Source organism: Nelumbo nucifera, chromosome 3 (assembly GCF_055504915.1).
Source record: "Nelumbo nucifera cultivar China Antique chromosome 3, China Antique-T2T, whole genome shotgun sequence".
NCBI lineage: Eukaryota > Viridiplantae > Streptophyta > Magnoliopsida > Proteales > Nelumbonaceae > Nelumbo > Nelumbo nucifera.
Window position 1 is genome coordinate 100,564,600 of NC_142651.1, and position 17,965 is coordinate 100,582,564.

General features: G+C 31.2%; 1 long non-coding RNA gene and 1 other non-coding gene across 6 annotated transcripts; both read left to right on the forward strand.

The window, feature by feature from the left end:
* The first annotated feature begins 5,002 nt into the window (after nt 1-5,002).
* LOC148801775 (uncharacterized) lies at nt 5,003-9,891 on the forward strand. 5 transcript variants are annotated; one of them, XR_733623.3, is made up of 3 exons: nt 5,494-5,830; nt 5,918-6,058; nt 9,350-9,891. It is a non-coding gene; the product is annotated as an uncharacterized LOC148801775 (long non-coding RNA). The 5 variants fall into 5 exon arrangements; XR_016083452.1 differs by having other exon boundaries at nt 5,003-6,104; XR_016083451.1 differs by having other exon boundaries at nt 5,003-6,058.
* LOC104587581 (signal recognition particle RNA) lies at nt 5,548-5,851 on the forward strand. The gene has a single exon (XR_016084832.1).
* Nucleotides 9,892-17,965: the final 8,074 nt, after the last annotated feature.

Below are 17,965 nucleotides of genomic sequence, written 5' to 3' on the forward strand. Positions count from 1 at the left end.
AGGTTGGCTCATCTTGGTGACCCCTTTCTCTCGGAAATACCTTCACTGACATCTCAACCTGAAGCCCCCATTGAATTCATAGTTCAACACCTCAATACCATGGCCAACTACATGATTCAAATGTTTTTTGTACATTCCCAATGTACAGGCTCTCGTTGGGCTGGTGTTATTTGTCTTCTCTCGTATTTTAATACATTACAATACTTGTTAAAAAAAACGTGATTCAAATGTAGTAGATGATTGCTAGCTTAAATGAGAAGAAATCTGTTGAAGATAAAGATGTTCTCTCCCAGATGATGGATGCTCGCATGCAAAAGATGCATGAGAGAGAGAGAGAACTTCGAATGGCTTACACCATCAACGGTTGCAATCAAGAATTGCATATCTCAACATTCTGCATCATAAGCTAGTTCGTCTCTTGGTCAATCTTGTAGATCTGGTTATTGATTATGTGGATCATGCGGGAAAGAAACTAGAAATTGAAAGGGAAGAAATTGAATTGTTTCAAAAGAAGATAGGGTTCAACTTGGGCCTAGTCTAAGCCCACATTGACCCAGTCTGAAATTTTACACGGGCTGGGTTTGGATTTTTGGTCCTCGGGCTCAAGAAGTTGAGCTTTTTATTTTTCGGGTTGGGCCCAGGCCTAGCCCCTTAAGTAGTCAAACCTGGCTCGAGCCCGACCCAACTATACATATATATATATATATATATATGCATACATATTTACCTATATACATACATAGTTGCAATTTCCAAATAACCTAAATAATCCATTTTCCTAAAATTTCTCCTAAATTACCTCCCCCATTATCCCCCACTTTCTCTAAAATTATCTTTAATTCCTATTTATCTCCAAAATTATCTCTAATTTAGTAGATTCTCTCCTAAATCATCCATAATTCCTATTTATCCTCTCCCCTACTTTTTATCTATATCTATCTAAAGAAAGTTTGGATTAAAAAATTTAAGAATTATTTAAATACTCTAACAAAATTATATAATAACTTTAAAATATTTATTAAAAACACAAAAAATAATTTTATATTTTTACAAAATTTATCACAAAATTATTTACTAACAATTTAAATTATGTTTTTTTGAATTATAAATTTAAATGTTTTTCAAATATTTAATAATATGTAATAGCTTTAAATAAATAAAATTCAAATAACAAAAAAATTAAATATTTTATAGATTATTTAAATATTTAAATAACTAAATATTTATCATAACTAGATTTTAAATAGTTAAAATAACAAAATTATGTAATAAATTTAAAAAATTTCTTCAAAGTAGAAAAATAGTTCTAACATAATATTGAAATTTATAATAATTTAATATATTACATAATTAATAATGAAATTATGTAATAATAGTATAAAATATGATTTTATGGATAATTAAATTCAATAAATAATTAATATTTTTAAATTTAAATATTTTACATACTATTAAGTATTTGAATAACTAAATATTTTAAATGCAAAAATATTTAACATAACTAGATTTTAAATAGTTAAAATAAAGAAATTATGTAATAAATTTAAAAAAAAATATGAAAAGTAGAAAAATAACATAATATTGAAATTAATAATAATTTAATATTTTTACATAATATTGTAAATAATTAATTTCACTTATATCAAGTAATAATTCGAGAAAATAACTTTCAAAAAAATTAATATTTATTAATAATAATTTTAAATTCTTAATATGTATTTATTATATAATTATATATACTAAAATTAATATTTATTGTATTTCAGTAATTATTTATTGTTTTTGTGATAAATTTATTTTCAAAGATTATGTATAAATTTATTTTATTTTGTTATTTAACATAAAAGTTTCAATAATTATTGGAGACTAAATTACTATTATTGAAATTTTTAATTTTAATTTATTGTACTTATTGTATTTATTGTATTTTTGTTATAAGTCATTGATTAATATTTATTAGAGATTAAACTATTATTTGAGATTATACTATTTATTGAATAAGTTAATATATTTTTTAGTACTTATTGTATTTTTGTAATTTTTGTATTTTTCATTATCAATATATTTTCAATAATTGTGTATTTTCACTATAAATTTTCAATAATTATTGGAGATTAAAGTATTGTTATTTATCAAATATGAGACTATTAATTTAGTTGAAATTATGAGTGTTCTTGAGTTGGTTCGGTTTGGTCATATGCTATTTGGCTAACCAAATTGACTTGGTCAAGTTAGGAAGTTAGTTAATTGAAACCGACTAACATTTTGTAAAAATCGACCCACTCAAATTGTATCAGTTTGGATTAATTTTGTAGTTTGGTTAGTCAGTTCAAAAGATTTAAAATTAAAGATTAAATTTAATTTTAAAAATTATAGTGCAATTATTAAAAAATAAATTTAAAATTAGATTTATGATATAAAACATTTTAGACTAAGAAATATGGGAAATTCCCCACTTTTCCATATTAAAAATTATATTTAAAATATAAATATTAATATATATCCATGGTTAAGTCATTTGATTTTGGTCAGTTTACAAATGGCCAAAGTGAAACTGATCCAACTTGGTTGAATTGGGAAATTTTTAAACCAAAGCCAACCTAAAATACTAGAAAACCGACCAACTTGGGTCGACTTAATCAGGTTGGTTGGTTTCATCAGTTTGATAAATAAACCTAACTAAAATTAATTATTGTTATTTTTGTTTTATGAAAAAATTATTAAAAGTAATATATAAAATATGAATAATTGTTAATTATTTAAAAAGTTGAAAATATAAAACAATTGTATACTCTTATGTGTTTCTATTAGGGTCATTTACTAGAACACACCTTTAGGGATGGAAATTTTGCCCATCCCCGACGGGGACCTGACTTCCCTGACCCGATGGGGCCGGGGGATGGGATTGTTTTGGCGGGGCGGGGCGGGGTGGGGATGGGGATTAATAGGAATCCCCGGTTGGGGTCGGGGATGGGGGTCCCTGCCCCGACCCCGATTATATATATATATCAAAACATATTTAAAACATTATTTATAATTTAAAATTTTTATTTATTTAAAAAAATAATATTATCTGAAAACATTTTGGGGATTTGGATCCCCACGGGGAACCCATCCCCATCAGGGATCAGGGATGGGGATTAATTTTAGAATCAGGGTCGGGGACGGGGAATATGATCCCCACCCCATTGCCATTCCTACACACCTTATAGTTTTACAATTTTACTTAGACCTACCTTATAGTTTTCATTTTACTAAAACATCTCATATATTTTACAACTTATTTACTTAATTAACATTTCATTAAGGAGTGTTTGTTTTGCCATTAGGTCCATAATTTTTTTATTTCAAAAATACCCTTAACACATTTTTTGTATAGAAAACAAAATTGACCAAATATAGCCAATAGAGTGGTTGCACACATCTTATTTTCTTTTGATTAAATTTATTTAAATGAACATTAGGGTCAATAGTATCATTTTTCACTATCATCCCGTGTTATATATATATATATATATATATATATATATATATATATATTAAAACAAGGAAGTCTAGAAATTTTCTCCTTTTTTTGAATTCAAAGGTTAATTTTTTTAAAGCTTTACCTAATTCACCCCTCTTAATAGAAAATGACTAGGCCTGAGCCCAAGCTTGGCCTAACCATGGGGCCTAAATCTTGAGCCCGAGCCCAACCCTATATAAAACTCAAAGCCCAAGCCTAAGCCCAAAGCCTGATTTTGATAGGTATTTTATAATATATTAATTATATATTAGTACTAATATATTATGTATATTATAATGTATAGAATATTTTTTTGTTATTAATTTTATTATCATGTAATATATATTATATATAATTAATATAATATACTTTTCTTATATATAATATTACTGGGCCAGGTTTGGGTTCAAACTAGGCTTATTTGGGAAAGCTCGACGTTGAGTCAATGGGCTTAAAACTTTGTCTAAGCTCGATTTAGAATGGGCCAGGCCAGGTTCGCCCATCTCATCAAGCTACCTAGCCCATGAACAGGTATAGTCCCAACAATGTTAAGGTGAGGGGTAAAATTACAAGATTGACAATGTTGACTTTCTTTTTTTCACCTATTCATCATCTTCTTCTATGTTTAGACTTTGGATGCAAATCAACAATGACAAAGTAAGATAACCTCGATCTATTCATAGGGGTAGTCTCACTTTGGAAGGCTTACTTTGTCGCTGCTGGTTTGCATCTTGAAGCCCAAAGGTAGAAAAAGATGAAAATGAAAAAAAGAGAGTTCGAACATGAGCATTTTTGTAATTTTACCTGTTATCATAATGTTAGTTTAACGGAATTGGACTTAAATGTATATTTCTGAAAGTTTAAGTACTAAAGTGGCATAGTTGAAAGTTCAGGCTCTAAGGTGGGATTACCCCAATCTCACCTTAGAGCCTGAACTTATGAAAAAAAGGTCAGACTACCCTTGAACTTATAAAAAAAAGTGAGATTACCCTGAAGTACAGAGTAACTATTTGCAACATACCTATTTTTTTGCAACAACAAAAATCCAATTTTGTAATAGATCCCTGGCTATGTTTGGTTTGAAGGAAAATGTAGGGGAAGGTAAGGAAACCTTTACAAACCTTGTATTGGTTATCCCGTCTTTCCCTACCTTTTCCTTCAAACCAAACATAGCCTTAAAAAAAATAATAATAAACACAGCTAAGAAGAAACATCGTAGACCAACTCTATCACCATTTATTGGATATTCTAAACTTCTAGTGTTGTTTGAAGAAGCAATGAATAAATGGAGTTTTTGCACACACTCTATGAAGCTAAACCCAAAAGCACATTGGTTAAGTGCTAGGTTTGATGAAAAGCTTTCCATTTGGGAAGAGTGTAAATACAAATATATATATTCAACACAAACAAGGTTTAGAATTACAAAATCATTCAACAATATATAAGGTAACACATTTATATTTACAGAGCCAAAAGTGCCAAAACGCTTACATTGAATTGAGAAGACAATTTTCTAGTAAAACTTGGGGCCGTTTGGCAAGTCTTTTTGGGAAGATCTTCCGATAGCTCTAACAGTCAAAAGACGCATTAGACTTTTGCATGAAAATTTGAGCAGCCTAGAACTAGTTTGGCAGATGCATGTCTTTCTGTGTCTTTCCATGTGAGAATAAGATGCGAAAGACGTGAAAAGCTTTATTTCGAGCTTCCCAAAATTAGTCTAAAATAGGCTTCTTGTGTCTTTTTAACTCTCTGGCTTTTGGCAACTAGATCTTTCTTGAACCATACGGGAATAGACCAACAATCGGTTTGTCCGACTTGTAAACAGCCGAAAAAACCACATGAAAAGACGCACCAAACGGGGTAATAGCTCTTGCCTTCTTTGAAGTGGCTCAATTAGTGCTAAAGCCCTCCAAACGGGCCTTAGACATGCTTTTTTCCCAAAGTATAGCTTTGCTCGATTTGGGCAATGACATCCATATCCCACATCGGAAAGACGAAAGAGATCTATCTTTCTTATTAATCCTAGGAATGCAAAACTGATCGCTGAGCTCGGTAGTGTGAGCTTGTAACCCAAGCGGGGGCATCAAGGCGGTCGGACATTGTTTCGGTTCTTAACAGGTAGGGTCTGTTAAGGTTTGATCTGCATCGTCCGGTCCAAGTAGGGAGTTGGGCCACGCGACTCGGGCGTAGGCTCGGGTTTCATGGTCCTTGGAGTTGGGCACCGCGTCAGGCTGGTTTCACAGAGCAGCGACAACCTCCCGCTCCCGTCGGTGGAAGGATAACGAATCGGTGCCTCGCTGTCCCACTGAAGCCTTAGGATCCGAGGTCAATCGGACGGTCACCTTTTCCTTCTTCCGTGCTAATTTTTTAGGGTTTTTTTTTTTTTTTCTCAGGTTTACAAGTCTTGATCAGGTCGAATTCGCGTTTTTCGGTTCAGAAAGGGAAATGGTAAAAGGGTTGGAAGGTCTTACAGACGAGGATCTACGGGCGCTGAGGGGAAGCAAATTTTACGCCTTTTCCATTACCACCGCCTCCCTCAAGAACTCAGCCCAGGTTCGTAATTTCGTCGACTAGGGTTTCTGCGGAGGAAAATGAAACTGTACGTATTACTGATACTGAATCTATGTGAAATTGTCGTCCGATCTCGTTCTTCGTTTCCGTATGGTCTTCACTGCTACGCAGAACTCCGTTTGGAACAGTCGTAAAATATTATATTCTGTGTCAAAGCCCCATTTAAGCTGATACAATTTTGACTCTACTAAGATTGTTATTACTTATCAAATAGATAAACGAAGGTATAAATGGAAAGAAAAAATTGACTATTATTTGTTAGTTAATGGGGCAAATAGTGAAGCAAATAACGTAGATGCCGATAGTTATGAAACACTAATCTTAGTTCCCACAGTTCCTGCATCGGTGAAACTATGGACTATCTTCAATGCCTCACTCTGAGAGTCTGAGGGGGATATATTGGTTACAAAAATATGGAGATTATGGACAGTCGAGAGGTTTTTACTTAGACACTTAACTCTGTTTTTACATATTTAACACAATATTCATTCTTAATAACCAAATTAACTCAAGGGAGGATCAGGACTGCCCGAGCTAACAATGCCTTTAATTTGATCCCCAACAACTTAAGTATTCTGGGCACTTTTTTGTTTTTTTGATAAGTGAATAATTTATTAAAGTCAATATAAAAAACAGAGCAAGCATCCCTTGGAGAGGCATGAGGTGCAGCTGCGGCCTTTCCGAAAAATAGAATTAAAACAATACAGCAAGCACATTACAATTGAGCCCAGTACCATTGATCCCTATTTACCTTCTCCCCCATCTGTATTCTTAGGTTCATACTTGTTAAAAAGTTCAAGTATTCTGGGGACTTAAAATATTCTTTCATCCTTGGGTATAGTCATGTGTAGGACTGTAGACTGCTTCAAAGTATTTTGACAGTTTAGCATATTTCTTCTTAAAGTTGGATGATCTTCCACTGAGGAAGGGAAAATAATAGCCTTGTTCTCAGGTCCAGTTGGAGTAGGTGACTCCCTTAGAGCTGAGATCTCGAAGACTTTAGAAGGTGTTCAAAGAGCTAAGGAGTTAAATATATAAGGAAGCTGATTATAGAACGAGACTCCAAACTGGTGGTGCGCTGGTTGAAAGATGACAAGAATGGACTGTGGGCTTTACAGCAATGAAAAGAAAAACTTTAAGTGGCTGACAAAGGACACAGAAGTGAAAGTCACTTGGGTTAAGAGAAGTGCCAACTCTTTTGCTGATGGCTTAGCTAAACAAGGGGTGAACAGGGGGAGTTCAAATCAGCCCCCCACAAGATTGCCCCTACAACGTCCCACAGCACATCCCCGCCATGTATTGGGAACATCTTTCAATGATGACATCACCATTTCTGGTATCATCACCAGGAGATGTTCGTAATACATGGCGAGAATGTGCTGCAGAACGTTGTGGGGGCTGATTTGATCTCGAACAGGGGTGCTTTGTTTTGGTCTCTATTGTAAATTCTTTTCTGGTTTGTTTGTATCCTGTTAGGAGAGATAAGAGAGTTTGTCTCTTCCCCTTGTATCCTTTATCTTTATTGATGGAAATCTTCTGCTATGATAAAAACTTATGCTCAAACTAGTACCCATGGTTCATGTTTGCTTCCTCAAAATTATCCTACCCTTCACTTTTTCTGATCTGAAACACCTTATTCTCCCCACATTTTTCTTTGTTTCAGTAGACATGGTTCCCTGTTTTGGGACTGAAAGAAAGGAGTCTTTTACATTTGTACATTTCAAAAAGGTCACTTGTAAAAGTTGTTTGATTTCTTCCACCCAATCCCACAGAGATTCAAATACATAGTGGCTGCTTAGGATACAAACAGGAGATAACCCTGTCTAATAATCAGACTTTATAATCCAGACCATATTTCAAGGATCTTTTCTGTTTTGAGCAGACACAGGATAGGAAGATCGTATTATCTAAAATGTCATAAGGTGAAAATGATTTCGAACCTCAGACCAGCCTCTTATCCTTCCTAACTTGGATGAGCAGACATTTTCATTTTTCAACATTTGTAACATTTTTTTTTTAATCTTTAACACAACAACGTCTTTACTAATTTGTACAAGAACATGTAAATACATGCCGGACAACTAGTGCAGACACCTCACAATGCAGTTTAGGCTAGATCAGCTACCTAATCCATTAGAACCCCTTTCCTTGGGCTATATGTATCATTCAGCTTCCCAATGAGTGACCGACCCCCAAATACAATTGCTCCCTATTAACATCCTGTTGCTTTCGAATATCTGCCATACCATTTGCTGATCTTTGTATCCAAATGAAAGTGGTTCTCAGTTCCCTTGCTAGTTGTCTCACTTCTCTCAAGACATGTCTATACTTCCATGGCCCTGGACTGTTATACTTGAGCTACTTGATGATAACCCGTGTCAACATTTGTAACAGAGTGGAAAGAATCTTGTAACAGTGCAAGGACCATCGTTTAATCTTGTATAGGTTTAGTGGAAAGAATCAATTATATCTAATCCAAAAGACAGAGTGGAAATATTGATCAAATCAAATTGTAGTTAAGGATTGAGATTGTACTGTTTTTGTTGTTAGACATGGAGCGGATATAAAACTCTTTTGGCCAGTATGTCACAGGTCGAATGGTCCAGCTGTGCAGGTTGACTGCAACACCCCACTTGAACCCTCAAATAAAAGATGTGAGAAATAAAAATTAGAAAAAAAGCAAATGGTTCCAGATTGAAGCTTCTAAAAATGGCTTAAAACAGCATATGCATTAAATAATAAACACTCTAGGTTGTAATCAAGGTTCTAAATATCGATATGCCTGATAGCCGGTAGGGGTGTATTGGGCGGTATTGGTACTGTCTTTTTACTTTTTTTTTATTTATTTTTCTCAAAACCAGTTCAAGGGGGGCGTTTTGAGGCTCCTCCATCCCCTGAACCGGTCAGAACCCCGATACACCCTCTGTAGGGGCAATATCGGGGTGCTCCCAATACAATATGTATCGGCCAATACGTGCCAATACTTTGAACCTTGGTTGTAATACCTAATTACCTACTAAAACATTTATTTGGAGTAAGTTTTACAAAGTCAACATTTTTAAGAACTGTGCAAGTGTGCATCACAAAAATTATTTTGGCTATTGTCCTGGTTTTCTAGCAGGTTGTTAGTTTCAAAGAATACAAAATTTAAAACTTTAAACCGGTGAATCTTTAACCAGCATAGCTATTGTTTGATGTCTTCATTACTACTTTGAAAATTTAAGTTCATACCCTCTCCTACAAGTTTTGATCTAATTGTACCATTTGTTTTAGGTTGTCTCATCCTAGTGAATCCTTTCTCTCAGAAATTCCCTCACCAACATCTCAACCTGAAACCCCCATAGAATCCACAGTCCAATGCCTCAAATACCATTGGCCAACAACATGATTCAAATGCAGTAGATGATTGCTAGCTTAAATGAGAAGATATCTGTTAAAGATGAAGATGTTCTCTCCCGGATGAAGGAAATGGAAATTTGCATGCAAAAGATGCGTGAGAGATCCTTAAATGCCTCACGCCATCAGATGGTTGTGATCAAGAATTGAAGATCTCAACACTATGCATTAGAAGTTGTTTCCTCTTTCAGTAAACCTTGCAGATTTGGTGATTGATTGCATGGATCATGCGGGAAAGGAACTGGAAATTGAAAGGGAAGAAATCCAATCATTTCAGAAGAGTTGCCTGAAGGTGTTCAGATGGTTTTCTTTTATTCAAGGATTGTATTTTTAAAACTGGAAAGCTGTGAACTATTTGCTTGACTATTCTAATTAATCGGCACTGTTAGCTCAAAATAGTAATCATTATTTCCCTATAAGTTTTGATTCTTCACTCTACTATTTTCTTGGGAAACGAGGATTAAATGGCTCAGAAGGAGCCTAAAGGGCACTTATCTCAAGGGGCATAATCTCAGCTTTAGTTCCCCAAAGAACAACCAAAAAGATGCTTGTTCAGCCAATAATTTTTACTTGCGTATTTGTTCACAGTTGGCATGTTATGAATTTGTGTTTATTATTTCCTATTTGTTGTGATAGTTGTTTATTTCTCTCATTATGCTTTAATTGTTTCGAATGATTATTACTGGTGTTAGATAGAAATAGGAAATTTTGCCCAAAAGGGTATTTTGATGAGATGGAACAAGTGAAGGATGTTATATTCAGAGAGGCATCCATGAAAGTGGGAGTTTAGGTTTCTAAACTTCTGGAGCATTCTAATGCTCAAACCAGTTGGCACATCCTCTTACAAAATCAATTGGAGTGGTTTATGAATGTAGGTTTTTTTTTTTTTTTTGATAAATGAATGATTTATGAATGAATATTTCTTTTTTCCAATTAAGGTATTATGTGAATGGTTTTTCATTTGAACTTAACTGGGGTTGTCAATGGATTGGGTCTACCCAACAGAACCAAATCGACTTAACCAATTATATCGGTTTTGGAGTCATGTATTGTCCTGTCTGGCCGGTTTTGGTTTCAGGTTCCATGTCTCGATTATTATTTGGTCAGGATTGGTTTTGGTTGTCCCGAACCGATATAATAGTATAATGTCTTTGGTTTTACATGTATTAATACTAAGGTGCCGTTTGATTGCATTATTCAGACGTCTGAAGTCTGAAATAGTTGTTTTTTAGATGCCACAACCGTTTGGGTGTGCCTCTTAATATTAGATCTGAAATGCATTTTCAGATCTTAAAATGAAAGTAGTTGGACAAGTGCTTAACGTGCTCAGAGGCTATTCAGATGCGGGTAAATGACATATTATCCTCATAAAAAATTAAAAATGACAATAATTTGTCCTTCAAATAAAACCCAAAAAATTAGGTCATTCACCCTCATTTTCGAACTGAGAAAAAGCTCATCACCATCCTGTCTGCGAGCAATCTCCACCGCCATTTCTCTGTGAACCTTCTCTTCGAACCGAATCTGCTCTCTGAGAGGTATGTTTCTTGCTTCGAATTGAAGAACCTTCTCTTTGATCTTTCTCTTCAAACTGAATATGAAGCTCCCTCAAAAACCCTCACAATCTTCAGTTTTTTTTTTTTTTCTTTTTTATTGCCATGTTTGTTGGATAAACGGGAATGATTTATGCTATTCAACCATTCGGGTTCATTTTCTTTGTGGTATATGGATAAACAGGAATGATTTTCGTCTGATTTGCTTTACCCAGATTCTTTGTAAGATCTATCATTAATAAAATGTATGTTGGGGAGAAGAACTGACCCAAATTCGTTTTCTTTGGAGTTTTTTTTTTCTTTTAATTTTGTAGTTTTCTTCAATTTATTGGATATGGGGAACAACCCATCTTTAGATTCCTTGAAGTATGTTGGCATAAGACAATTGGGCATCTTCAAAATCATCTCGTTGAAACTAGTTTAATACCGGAATTGCATATTTTTTTAGGGAAAGAACTCCCTTTTTTGTGGTCAGAGCTTGTATTATCGGGTTACTTTACTCATTGTACAGGGAGGGAATAGGGCCTTTTCAAAGAACTTATTAATTGTGTTATACCACCACTTTTGGCCCATTCCATTAAAGTAGTATTGCTTTTTACTTTGTCTTGTTGAGTGTCCCAAGCTCTCCGGGGATGAGTAAATGAATAGTGTTAGTTTGGGGAACCAGTTGTTGGCATATCAGAATCAAAGATAACGTGTATGTTATTTATTAATGATACGATTTTTGGTAAATTTTGGAGTAAATATAAGATTTGCCAGAAGAATTGAATGAACCTATCAACTAATGTAGATGATGACAATCACTTTATTATGTGTAAACCTATGTTTTGTAGTAAATGTTCTGTAATTTTTAAATTTTTTATTATCTTTTATTTGTATTTGTTGTTGAATAATTTTTTCAATTAATTATAATAATATATTTTTATATTGTTATAGGTTATTATGTATTTAATTATTTTTATTTGATTATTTTAACTTTTATTATATTTTAATTTCTATTTGTTGTTGAAAATATTTTTAATCAATATTATTAAATTTTAATCATTTTATTATTTTTATAGTGAGTAATTATTTTTTATTATTTTAATCACATTATTTATTATTTATTAATTATTTTTCGAAATTATTATGCATTTAATTATTTTTTACTTGCGTTAGTTCAATATTATTATAACTATTAAATTTTAATCATTTTATTATTTTTAATAGTGAGTAAATATTTTTTTATTAATTTAATTATGTTATTTATTAATTATTAATTATTTTTCGTAGTTATTATGTATTTAATTATTTTTATTCGTGTTTGTTCAATATTATTATAACTATTAATTGCACTATTAAATTTTAATCATTTTCTTATTTTTTAACAGTGAGTAATTATTTTTTATTATTTTAATCACGTTATTTATTAATTATTAATTATTTTTCGTAATTATTATGTATTCAATTATTTTTTATTTGCATTAATTCAATATTATTATAACTATTAATTGCACTATTAAATTTTAATTATAGTATTGTTTTTTAATAGTGAGTAATTATTTTTTATTAATTTAATTATGTTATTTATTAATTATTTTTTATAGTTATTATATATTTTATTAATTTTTTTGTATGATTTTTAATATTATTTTGAATTTAATAAATTATTTTATATGAAATAGTACAAATTGAGCTCAAATTTACCAAATAGTTTATTCTAGGGGTAAAATAGTAAAAACAAGACATTTCAGATGTTAAAAGTTTGGTCCAACAGAAACAAGGCAAAGTATTCAGAGCCTCTGAAAAGTAGAAAAGTATTAATGCCTCTTTTCAGATTTTAAACAATTTTAATATCTTTTTAACTTTTTAGACTTCAGATTTATCAAACGCCACCCGAGAAATTACCAAAATAGTAATTTTGGAACATGTTAAGTTAAAAACATCTTACAAAACCCTACCCATTTGTCCTTTTTCTTTCTAGCCTTTCAAGTTTTTTGTTTCTCTATTCACACTATCATTTTTATTGGAAGTGGTGGAGGCACATTCGTCTTCTTTGGTAGTGACAATGGCTCTGGAAAACAACAGAAGTTGCCTTCTTTGGTAGTGGTAATCAATGTTCAATGAACCAGACCGGGCATAGAACTAGAGAAGGGAGAGGTTCATGGGTCAATGGTTCAACCAAAGTCAAACTCTGATGACATGGCATATACATATATATTACAAGCCATATAAATACTATATATAATATATTTTACAATTTTTAATATACTTAAATATGGTGTATCGATAACAAGTTACTTAATTTTAAAACAAAAAACCATGGTTTAAGTATCTTAATTTACATATTTTTTAAATATATGTGAAACAAAGAAATATGTATAATAAATAGTCATTAATTAACATAGGTTAAGAGGTAAACTAATGGTAATTAAGTAATATATGAAAATAAGAAATCATGGGTTCAAATCTTGTTAAAAACATTTTAAATTTTCAATTGGTTAAAGACTTGTGCGGTTTCATGAAACTGAGACCAATTCACTGATTTTTTGGTTAAACCGATCAGTTAACCAGTTTTCATAAGTTTTTTTAACAAAAGCGGTTATTATGGTAAGACCAAACTAGCCAAGGTCCAGGGTTAAGGTTTAATCGGTCCAACTGGCTAGTTTGGTTCGATTTTCTAAAAACTGGTGGTAACAACACCCACTCAGTCTTGCCTCTTTTTAGAAATAGCAACAGCACAACAGTAGTGACACTAACACCTATTCTATCTTCTTCTCTCTTCCCTTTCTAACACCCATTCTATCTTCTTCTCTCTTCCCTGTCATCACTTTGTCTTTTTCTTTTGCAACTTTCTTGACTATTTTCCAAAGCTATTTTTTCTCCAAATGGCAAAAGACAATGACCTAAAAGTTTTTGCATTCACGGATGTTCTGTTCAAACATATTTGATAATTCTCCTCTTAATGGCATTGTTCTAACCTTCTAGTTTTTATTATCGGTTCTTATCAGGTTAGACCCAATTGTTTCGATTAATAGCCAATCCGGTTTGGGGTTTGGAATTATAGGCCCTATAGGGTCTAGTTAATTTGAGATGGTTCTACCCTGTCTCGAACCAAACTTGACCCATTGATAGCCTAAAACTTAAATGCTTATATTTGTATTATTTGATGAGAATATTTTACTTATAGTTGGTATGGGTTCAACAATTTCACAAATGTTGATAAGTTGTTATCTATGTTTTCTCTCTTATACTCTGAAATAGTTATATATATATATATATATATATATATATATATATATATATATATATATATATATATATATATTATGAGAGAATAACACATGCTTATAGTTGGCACTAATTTATTACAATCTTCAACTACGATTGTTTCAAATTGTTAAGCCATACTCTTCAGACTCCCTTCTCGTTATCTGCTCTTTATTCTTATTATTCCCTTTGCTCTCTTTCTTTTTTTGATGACAAAAGGTGGAGAAATTATGGATTGAATGAAAAATAATTATTACAAGGAATATGGGAAAATATGCCAATGAAGTATATGCATCTTCCCAAATAGAAAGGACAGGGGGAGATAAAATAGACATGATTCAAGGGGAGTTTTGATCCAAATGTAGATTCAAAACAAGGGAATTGAATGAGAAAATGGAATATTCCCAATATTCCCTAAATGGAGAATATATTTAGGGGGAGCTAAAGGTTTTTATGTGCCAAAATTGTAATATGCTATATAATTGAAAACCATTTAGGTATTTGAGCTTTAATTGTCATGACCATTTCTATCCTAATTGTGCACTTATCAGTTATTATCAAATCATTAAAGCCATATCCATTTATCTTGTTGATTGAACAAATAATTCTTGTGTATCATTGAGTTGTAATGCTTATGTAGCATGATCCGAGAGAGTGATACTCTCTAGTTGCGCTTAATTGATTTTATTATCTTTCACCAATGGTTTGTTATCATAAAAAATGGGGAGGTTGTGTAACCTTATGTGCTTCGATGATAACAAACTCATTGAGAGTATTAATAATGTAACTAAGTGAGCAACAAATCTTTAATAAGCTTCTTGGGTCAAAAGAGTATTAAAGCTATAATGTTGTCAAAAATGAAGCGGAAGCTCTATTGAGATGGCTGCATATGCTTTAAAGATTTTAGTACCATTATCATCTTTTCAAGGTGAAGAAACACCAAGCAATTCAAGCATCAAGGCTATTGAAGGACTTAGTGGCTTTGGAGCTTCTCAAAGAATACCTGATACAACATCTCACCAAGGAGAAGACTACATCAAGTAATGCTTAAATTGTATTTATTTGTTAAGGACCTTGATGTAATCAATTGTATGATGGATTTTATAGATACTCAACAAGACTAAATTTAGTACAATCAACCTTAGAAACTACAAATTTTAATGGGTTTGGTTCCTAGGCTTTCTTGACCTTAAACAAGAGACAAAAATCAGGAAAATACTTGTTGAAAGCTAATGGAACAATTTCCAAACCTTTTGATTAAAATCTCCAAGGTTTTTAAGTATTGGGATGTCTATCAAGCAAGTTTATTCTAACTGTAAGACATAGTCAACTACCCTAAGTAGCATAGCCGATTAACTATAACAACCGATGCATGAAATGCCAAGATTGTGATGAATAGTCAATTACCCTAAAAAGTATAGTTGACGAACTGTAACAACTGAAGCATACATGCCCTATATGAGAAGATTATTCGACTTCCTAAAAAATCATAGTTGACTTAACTCAAATAGATTGTGCTTAGGTATTACTAGTCGATTAATATAAAGGAATCACATAACTAGGAGATAAAAAAAGATTTCTCCCTTAATCAAGTGGTCAACTAACAAAATTAATAGTTAACTATTCTAAAGAAAAATTGTATCATTTGAAAGTTGTAACAGCTATTAACATCTTTGAAAAGTCTTTTAACATGTTGGGAGAAATTTGAATCATTACTAAAGAAGGAAAGATGCTTCCAATGACTAAAAAGTGATCATTTGCTTTCAAGTTCTCTATAATTAAGTAGAATAGTTTAAGTTGGTTCAAAGCGCAAAAGAAAAGGCAAGATATTTGAATCAAGGATTGTGAAAAACAACATGTACATTCTTTGTATATATTGTATATAATTGTTATTTTTTTTTTTTTTGAGAGAGCAAGTTGAACTAGTGTCATTTTGTTCAAAAGATCCTAGAGGTTTAACAGTGTTAGTGGTGAGTAAAGTTAAGAAACCATTTGTGCCTGTATTGTTTCATATCTACCTACAGAGAGGCTTATCTCAAGGTTCAAAGTATTGGAAATACAAAATTATTAATAAAGCAATTTTAAGAGACATATCGAGATATGCTTTAAATATACATGGATACAAACGAAAAATCAAGATATGCATGGATACACTAGTAAACTCAAGTAAATCTAAAAATATATATATTAATAACAATAGATATAAGTTTTATATAATTATTAATGAGTTATTTAAACATGAAAAATTATACTTCAAGGATTTATATAGATTGTGAGATATCAAGACAATGGACACAATTGGTAACCATTGAAGAATGCTGGAAAAACTAAAATTTACATTTATATATCATAACTTTCCTAAATCAATATGATTTGTACTAGTATTTTTTAGAATATAAATTTTAATAATCAATTTTAGCATTTATTGCAAAAATATCTCTTAAGAATAAAAGAATTACTTAAGAACTAAAATGTTTATGTTTATGACAAGTAACTATAGCATGGCTTAATGATGCATTTGTGGTTGTTACATGTTAATAACAAGGGTTCAAATCCTTCTATTAACTAGTAATTAAGCATGTGCGTTGCACATGAGAATTTTTTCTTCATATTAATTACTTGAATTTTAGATACATCATAGTTAAGATAGAAATTGAAAATTAACAAAAGTAACAATATGATTAAAACTAAACTTAAATGTTTGTTGTAAATGTGCACGTGCATTGTATGTGGGAATTTTAAATTATAATAACACTTATTGTTATTATTATTATTATTATTAACTTTTTGTATTCTATTTCTATCATAAATAAAAATATTTTTTATTTTAACAATTATGCTTATTTAATATGATGAGTATAGAACATTATAAATGTTCCCAAATGTTTTTGACAAAATTCTACACTTTTTCAATTTTTGTGTTTTATCTTTTTTTAAATATTTATTATTCAATTATGACATCATGATTTTTTTTTGAAAAGTTGGCCATTGACCCACCATCTAAATAAGAAAAAAAAGCTTTGCTTTCAAATTAATTTTAAGTAATATATTTCATCTACATTATATAAATAATTTCTAGTACTTATCATACTTAATTTTTGTTTGACATAATTAATATATAATTTTTTTATATATTTTTTTGATTACTTGTACCTTTTTATTTTTTAAAGATTTACTATTTACCTATCATATAATTGACTAATCCATTTGATTCAAACCACTAACCCACCACCAAAAAAGAAAAATAGTTTGATTTCTATGTTGACATTAAATTTTGTATTACATTTCCATCAATGATAAAAATATTTTTTATGTATAATACTTATTTTTTGTTCAATATAATGAATGTATAATATTAGATATGTACCCATACTTTATTTTTTTTTATAAATATGTAACATTAGATTTGTGTCCAAATGTTTCTTTATTTTTTTTGTGATTCTTTGCATTTTTTATTTTTAGAAATTTTATTATTTGACTATGGCATCATTTTCATTTCTAGGTTGATTTTAAATTTGGCGTTCCATTTTCAACAGTGTTATTTGAAGAAATAATGAATAAATAGTATTTTTGCATACACTCCAAGAAGCTAAACTCAAAAGGCACATTGGCAAAGTGAACGAGTGAAGCTATATTTGATGAAAAACTTAAAAGGTTCCATTTGAGAAAAGTGCAAATACAATTATGTTCA